This window comes from Macaca thibetana, chromosome 20 (assembly GCF_024542745.1).
Source record: "Macaca thibetana thibetana isolate TM-01 chromosome 20, ASM2454274v1, whole genome shotgun sequence".
NCBI classification, from domain to species: domain Eukaryota; kingdom Metazoa; phylum Chordata; class Mammalia; order Primates; family Cercopithecidae; genus Macaca; species Macaca thibetana.
The window spans coordinates 67,508,352-67,516,716 of record NC_065597.1 but is presented as its reverse complement, the minus strand read 5'-3'; the positions used below and the strand labels follow the sequence as shown (position 1 = coordinate 67,516,716).

The 8,365-nt window shown below is 39.6% G+C and overlaps 1 long non-coding RNA gene across 1 annotated transcript in view; it reads right to left on the bottom strand.

Moving 5' to 3' along the window:
* Positions 1 to 1,152: 1,152 nt before the first annotated feature.
* The window catches only part of LOC126944801 (uncharacterized), a 79,119-nt gene continuing 71,906 nt past the window's right edge, over positions 1,153 to 8,365 (bottom strand). The window contains exons 2-3 of the long non-coding RNA XR_007722185.1: positions 3,351 to 3,467; positions 1,153 to 2,083 (exon numbers count right to left, since the gene is read on the bottom strand). This is a non-coding gene — a long non-coding RNA (uncharacterized LOC126944801). The remainder of the gene's footprint in view (positions 2,084 to 3,350; positions 3,468 to 8,365) is intronic.

The window sequence follows — 8,365 nt, the reverse complement described above, 5'->3', positions numbered from 1 at the left end:
CCTAGTGGCCACAGTAAGACTGCTATTCACGCTCCCATTTTGTCCGGGACCAGCGGGTCAGCTTGCAGATCGTTCGTGAGTCATTGTAGTACTGGGACTCAAATATCAATGTTTGCCTCTAAAGTTCAGTTCAAATAGAAATGCTAAAAAAAAAACCAAAACCCTAGGATATCTCTAAGTGGCGATCTCTTGACCTCATCCCATTTGATGCGTGCTATACTACAGATAAAAAGCAAAACCCATGGCAGAAAAGGAAAGAAAAAAGAAAAGGCTATTTTCGGAGGCCCACAATGTAAAGCAGGCATACGTATGCATGTGTATTTTTGCAGGCGTGTATCAGAAGTTGCAGATGCAAAGATTTTGCAATTGAGTGTTTCCAACTTTCCTCCTACGTCAATATAATATTTTCATTTTTGTGCCCAAATGGTTGATCTTCAAGGTATAACAATTACGCGATTAGGATCAGAAAGATTGTACTGAGTACCAATTATGTGCCTGGAACTGTGCTAGGCAATTTTTGTATGTTATTCATTAAAACGTATATAATTCAGTCTTACTAGGTAGGGACCTTAATGTGGGTGCAGCCCAGCCTTTCTACCCAATAACAGAAAACCCTCGACACTGGTGCCTCTCAGTTATCTATGAGGAAGCACGGGCAAATGCTTTTATTTATTTATTTATTTTATTTATTTATTTTATTTTATTTATTTGTTTATTTTTTTTTTTGAGACTGAGTCTTGCTCTGTCGCCCAGGCTGGAATACAGAGGCTTGACCTTGGCTCACTGCAACCTCTGCCTCCCTGGTTCATATGATTCTCCTGCTTCAGCCTCCCAAGTAGCTGAGATTATAGGCACCTGCCACCACATGTGGCTATTTCATATTTTTAGTAGAGACGGGGTTTCACCGTGTTGACCAGGCTGGTCTCGAACTCCTGACCTCAAGTGATCTGCCTGCCTCGGCCTCCCAAAATGCTGGGATTACAGGCGTGAGGCACCTCACCTGGCTTATTACTAAAAAACAAAATAAGTTATTTGAAGAATGAAATTAAGTGTGCAATATAAGCCTAAGTTATTTCAATTATTTTTATTATTTGATTCAACAAATGGAAAATTATTGTATCAAATTGCTAGAAAACCTTATAAATGCTTGCTCTCAATTTCTGAATTTACCTCGCTGCAGACCAGTAACAATGTATAGAATGGTGTCAATGTTCAGACCACATTTTGAGTAGAACTGATCTATAGGATCCTTGCCAGGCATCAGCTAGTCATGGAAAAGCTTCCATGTCCGAGACTACTACCTCACAAAGCAGCCCATTCCATTGCTGGACTGGTTTGATGACCTCAAACCTAAATCTGCTTTTCTGTATTCCTTGGCTGTGACTCTACCTCAACAAGACTCATCTCTCATTCCCCAATCACAGCTTTTCAGATATAGGATAACTGCTTCAGGATCAAGTTCTGACTTCCATCCTGCTCCTACATACTTGAGTTTGTGATAGTCCACTTAAAGTGGCTTTCAGGAATAAATGCAGCTGGAGGCAATAACGGAAGCTTCCACCCCATTGTCTTGCTTCTCTGTCACCTAATTTCTGACTTATTCAAAAAAGGAGAGAAGAGTGATCTCATGGTTCAGGATGCAGATACTATTTGACCTTGTTCATGGTAGGCTAGGTCACTGTGGAGTTCAAGATCATGCACCCAGGAGTCATTCTCTCCTTCGCATTTCTGCCATCAATTGACAGAAAGTAAGATGTTCATGGCCGCCTGATTTCATAGGAGCATTCAGGATGGTTACTCTTTTTTCTTGCATGATCTAAAAGGTCATTGCTTTAAGTTCCTGTATCATGTGGCTGGCATACATGGAAAGGTACATCAATTCGTATTCGTGTTTAAAGGAACAGGTAAAGAACTTGCCTAGGCTTCAAGATAAAGCCAAAAGCTTCAAGACTGCTCCTTCAAAGAGGTTCTTTGGCCTGGACCTAAGTAATTGCAAATTCATACTTGTATTTTCACTTGCTCTGCCTCTTGATGTGAAATGTTGGTCCAATTACTAAACGTTCCTGTGCCTTAATTTCCTCCTCTGAAAAAAAAAGTGGACATAATAGAAGTTACTTCACATGGTGGCTGTGAAGATTAAATGAGATTTAACAAAATAATCCACGCAACACACTTAGAACAAATCACTAAACCTTGGAAGCAAATGCTTAGGGTGATTTTGATTTTGACACACGACTATTGTCTTTTAATTTCCCAGGGAACTTTGAGAAGAGGGGTTTGATTAGAAGGCATGTGAATATTGCTGGAACTTCTAATCAAAGACCATGAAATACCATTGCAATGACATGAAGTCAGAATACATAGAGTATGGTCTAACCACAAGGAAGTAGGGAAGGAAATTTACCTTTCTGGTTCTGAAGGTGTTCTTACTGTTAATTTAGCCCTCAAACACATCAGTTTCCTATGGTGGTGCTGGTCATTGCTTTTGCCGGTAGCCACTTTGGCTTGTTTTCTTGTGGTAACATCATAATCTTGGTTCATACTGACCTTTTCCCCAGCCAAAACACCCAAGTAGCTCTCATTTGTGTCTCTCTAATCACATCCTTTAACCTCTACTTGGACTTCCTTTGGGGGATTGGGTGCAGAATCTTACGTGTATTCCTGTTCAGTTTTATCTCACACTTGGCCCACTGCTTCCAAATATCATCATTAGTATTAAATAGAGATGTCATCTAGTCTGGGGTTTGGTGCACCCTATTTTTTTCCATAAAACTCTTTGTTCAACTCTTATGTGAAATCCAAGAAGTTACAGTAATGACAATGGAGATTTCTGAGAGAAGTGGGGACAGGGTCTTCCCCACTGGATTTCCCCAGAAGCCACTGGAAGTCCTTTATAAAACCCCAAGAAGCTGAGAAGCCAAGTTGTAAACATGCTTCCCAAACATGTAAAACATGCTTTCTATTATTTTACCAATGGGGAGACTGAGGCCAAGAGAGCATATGAGAGTTATACAAAATGATGCAGCTAATTAATGGTGCAGCTGGGTCTATTTCATTTCTACTAGAAAAATGGAGAATGGGATATCGCCTTTCCTTAAATCTAAGTCTTAAATGTCAGAATCTATCAGCTTTGGAGATTTATCTGTGAACACAGGGTCAAAGCTGGACTCTGAAAGGTTAAGCCTTTAATCAAATCATGGAATTGATCCCTTGCAGGTCAAGTGGATTCCTATAAAATGTGCTCATGCATCATTAGCCACCTATCCAATTTTGTATATATGCAACCCTGGTCATTTAAATGGGATTTGGTTAAAACCAATGCCGCAGCACAGAACGGCTTGAGTTGAGACCTCCATGCAGCAGTAGTGTTGTCTCAGGTAATTTATTCCTTATTCATGAAGTTCTTCTGACTCTAGAGGTTCTGCTCTTGACCACGATGTCTGCTTCTTCTCAGTGTGCTCACCGTCCTATAAATAACATAGTTAGCAAAGACAGCTGAAGAGGAGCTAACATTTAGCAAAGAATTATTAGATTCCAGGCAACTGCCTTAAAATATTTATATTAATTAATTCATACAATGCTCACAATCACCCTTTGAGGTAGGTAGGTAGTAGTACTCAACAGTAGTAGTATTTTAACCATTTCATTTATATCCATATTTCAGAAATACGTATATTCATATATATATAAATAGCTATGAGAAATACATCTATATTCATATAGAGAGATACATATAAGTTATATAGATTGTAAATCGGGGACCATCTGTATATATATTTTATAGGCCATCTGTATATATATTTATATTATACAGATGGTCCCCAACTTACCATGATGCAACTTACAATGGTTCAGCTTATGGTTTTTCAACTTTATGATGATGCAAACGTAATACACATTCAGTAGAAACCATACTTCACATATCCATACAACCCTTCTGTTTTTTACCATCAGTACAATATTCAACAAATCACATAAGACACTCAACCCTTTATTATACAATAGGCTTTCTGCTAGATAATTGTGCCCAATGGTAGGCTAATCTAAGTGTTCTGAGCATGTTTAAAGTAGGTTAGGCTGAGCTATGATGTTTGGTCATAAAGTTAGATATACAGAATGTATTTTTGACTTCAATATTTTCAACTTACTATGGGTTTATTGGGGTGTAATGCCATTAAGTCAAGGAACATTTGTGGGTATGTATGTGTGTGCATATGTATGTGTGTGGGTATGTATGTGTGTGTATACATATATCTTATGTCTAATTACCTAATTATCTCTATATTATATGTACATATAAAGTAGCTTGTCTAAACTCACATAACTTGTAAGCAAAAGAGACAGAATTTGAAGTCAGAAATCCCAGTTTTGACTGGGTGCGATGGCTCATGCCTGTAATCCCAGTACATTGGCAGGCCGAGGCAGGCAGATCACCTGAGGTCAGGAGTTCGAGACTAGCCTGGCCAGTGTGGTGAAACCATGTCTCTACTCAAAATACAAAAATTAGCCAGGCGTGGTGGCACATGCCTGTAATCTCAGCTACTTAGGAGGCTGAGGCAGGAGACTCACTGGAGCCCAGGAGGTAGGGGTTGCAGTGAGCCAAGATTGCGCCACTGCACTCCAGCTTGGGCGACAGAGTGAGACTCTATTTAAAAAAAAAAAAAAAAAGAAGAAGAAAGAAAGAAATCCCAGTTTCTAAACTGTGAGTTTAACCACCTTGTTGTGCTATTGCTAACAATTGTGCCAGATGCTTTCATCCACGGTATTTCATTTCAAACACACACACACACAGAGCCAACTTATCCATTAGGTACAGTAGGCACAGTGCCTACGGCTCACAATAATTTTCAGAGTCTATGAAAATGTTTTCATTTCTTTTAAAAACAGAAAAAAAGGAATCAATTTTAGGTTGAAGAAAATGTCCTGATATATAATCTCAATATCCTTGCCTTGATACCAAATGAAATATGCCGTTCAATATTTCCTACGGAGAGGGAGACTATGGCATCGGAATATGACCTTCCGTGTACCAACAGCACTCCAAGGTGGAAGCTATTATGCCCATGAAGTTGAGGCTCCGAGAAGCGAATTCACATGTCCCAGTTAACTCAGGACCCAGCAGACAGGGCCTGCACACACACTGTGGTCTGTGAGCTCCACAGTCAGCAATCTTTGCAGCAGATGCTTTCGTGGACAATGGCAGAAAGGTTCTATTTTAGAGTTCCCTTTCAGGAGGCACGAATAAACATGCTCACTCCAGCTCGAAGCCAAAGAACCCCAGTTGCCACCTGGTCATGATATTTTGGGGTAGGGAAGCAGGCATCCATGGTTACACCCTTCTTCTACAATCTGGAAAAGCAGGAAGAAAGCAGGAAGCTGGAGAGACTGTGGTTAGAAAGAAGCTTGGAGCTGAGCAAGCACTGCCCAACTTCAGGGTCTTTGTTTTTCTCAAGGATGAAAAAAAAGTATTCTCTTCCCACACTCCAGCCCAGCTGTCTACAGTGATAAATGATGGGCCTTTCTTTAAATTTCCTTTCTGCTCTGCGTGAGGACTGGCCAGTGTGGATATGTACTCGACACGGATAAATGGCTCTGGCAAGCCCACCAGATTGTCCACGTGGCAACAGATGGTCCAGCTCAAAGCTTTTGTTGTGCTAATGTTGGAACTTGCTGCTACCTGAAGCAGTTATCATTTCATAAACAATGATGCTGCCACTGCTCTGTGGATAAACTGTCCTTTATACTTTGCAGGGCCCACCATGGGTGTTGACAGCTTCATGATGGTAAAAAGAGAACCCCCAGTCATTCAGCTGGAGTGGCAACTAAAGAGAAACACTTAAAGGGATGGAGAAAGTGAAGCTGGAGATGATATTTGGCTTCTGTTCATGTGCTATGCATATGTCCAAATGTCTACCGTGAATTATGGTTAATGAGAAGGAGTAAAGTTCCACTGTGTTTCAGAGTGAAAAGTGAGATTGGAGACAAATTGTTCCCTTGGAGTCTTGACTTTTGCATAGATTCCCTTCGACCTTTTGTAGAAACTGTAATGATGAATATATAGGGAAGGGGTAATAATGAACATATAGAGAAGGGGTAATAATGAATATATAGAGAAGGGGTAATAATGAACATATAGAGAAGGGGTAATAATGAATACAGAGAAGGGGTAATAATGAACATATAGGGAAGGGGTAATAATGAATATACAGAGAAGGGGTAATAATGAATATATAGGGAAGGGGTAATAATGAACATATAGAGAAGGGGTAATAATGAACATACAGAGAAGGGGTAATAATGAACATACAGAGAAGGGGTAATAATGAATATACAGAGAAGGGGTAATAATGAACATACAGAGAAGGGGTAATAATGAATATACAGAGAAGGGGTAATAATGAATATATAGAGAAGGGGTAATAATGAATATATAGAGAAGGGGTAATAATGAATATATAGAGAAGGGGTAATAATGAATATATAGGGAAGGGGTAATAATGAATATACAGAGAAGGGGTAAAAATGAATATATAGGGAAGGGGTAATGAATATACAGAGAAGGGGTAATAATGAATATATAGGGAAGGGGTAATATATAGAGAAGGGGCGACAGTGAATATATAGGGAAGGGGTAATAATGAATATATAGAGAAGGGATAATAATGAATAAATAAGGAAGGATTTGAGATTTTTCAAGGGCCTACTATGTTCAAGGTCTTACAATAACATAATTATTGTTTAATTATTGTCGGTAGTAGTATAGTAGTAATTGTAGCAACTATCTTCTAATGAAAGCCTCCTTAAGGCCAGGCACTGTGCTGAGACCTTTACATAAATTATCTGATTATAATTATTGCTAGAAATTCACAAACAAACTAAAGAATAGTGTGCTGGTGAATCAGTTCTCTGGTGGGGAGGTGGAGGGTGGAGCTCTGCTGTGCAGTGTTTGCTGGTTTCTCTGGTGTAAATGCTCCCACCATGGCCAATTTTAAGTTGCCAACAATGTAACAACCTGCTCACAAAATTTATGAATATCCAAAAATCGGCCCTTCGTGAACCAGAGCAAGCTGGTTCTAGCACATCACTGAAACTCAGGTACAGACGGTTTGTCCAAGATCACCCAACTGTTAAGGGACAGAACTGAGATATCTGCTCAAGAACTCAGTATACTGCTCTAAGTCTATACCCCCATCAGCTATTTCAATCCACATAACAACTCCATGTGGCAGGCATTACATGAGACCTCTGACTTTCAGGAGTTAAACAAAAGAGCTGCCCAGCATCACACACCTGTGATGGGACCGGATTCAGGCCTGGCCTGTCTGAGCTCACAGCAAAGGCCCTGGCTGAGCTTCCTTTGCTTCTAGTGCCAGCCAATAACACATGAAAAAGCTGGAATGCATATTTCTCACATCTTTGTCTTCCCTTGAAGAGTGGAGAAAATCAAAAACAAAAGCAATCAATATCCCAAAGAAATCCATTTCTATTGGTGTCGTCTCAGACATTGGTCATCGTATTTGGGGAAGCAGCTTGACTGGGTTCCTGAAATCACACCACAGAGGTGATGGCGGTGGGACTTCGCCTACCCCTTAGGTTAAAAATTATCCACTTTAGGCTGCAGAAGTTATTTAGAATCTTCAAAGTGCTTCAGGTGAAGGCTGTTGGAAGGCAAAGAGTATTTTTAACAGACATTCTTGGTAAAATATCTCATCATCTTCCTGAAAACTCCAGAGAGCCCACCGGAGCATATAATGGTCACTGCTCCAGAAGGCTGAGATTCTAGGATACACGCACAGCCCACTCTCAACTCATGACCTCCTCTGTGCCCAGGGAGCAGAACCTGCTAATGAGAGGAACAGAAAAACCCACGCAGGTGAGCTCAGCAGATAGTAAAACTTGTTCCCCATGGTTATGTGTCTCCCTTATTAAGTCATAAGCTCCCACAACCTCTTTAATACATGGGTAAATACTGAATAAATGAATGATTGCAGAAAATGTTATAAAGAGGAGACAAGAAACAGATCAGATATCGAACTACCATATTTTCTGGTATGCAAGAATCAGAGGTATACAAGAAATTACTCTCATTTTACAAGGACATTTTGGGAAGGAAGTAAGGAGAACCAGAATAGATTTCATCATCCATGTGTTCAGAATTATTTTCAATTGCATTTATAATGATGGCTTTTTTGTTTATGCTCATACAAGTATGTTTATACTGAAATGATACAAATTCTTTTCCACCACTGAAAACCAAATTATTATTTTATATCTGTTTGATTCTCTGTAATCCATTTATTATTTGGGCATCTTAGATGAATAGTATTTTAGTTTTGGAGTTTTCTTTTTCTGGTTTTTTTTTTTT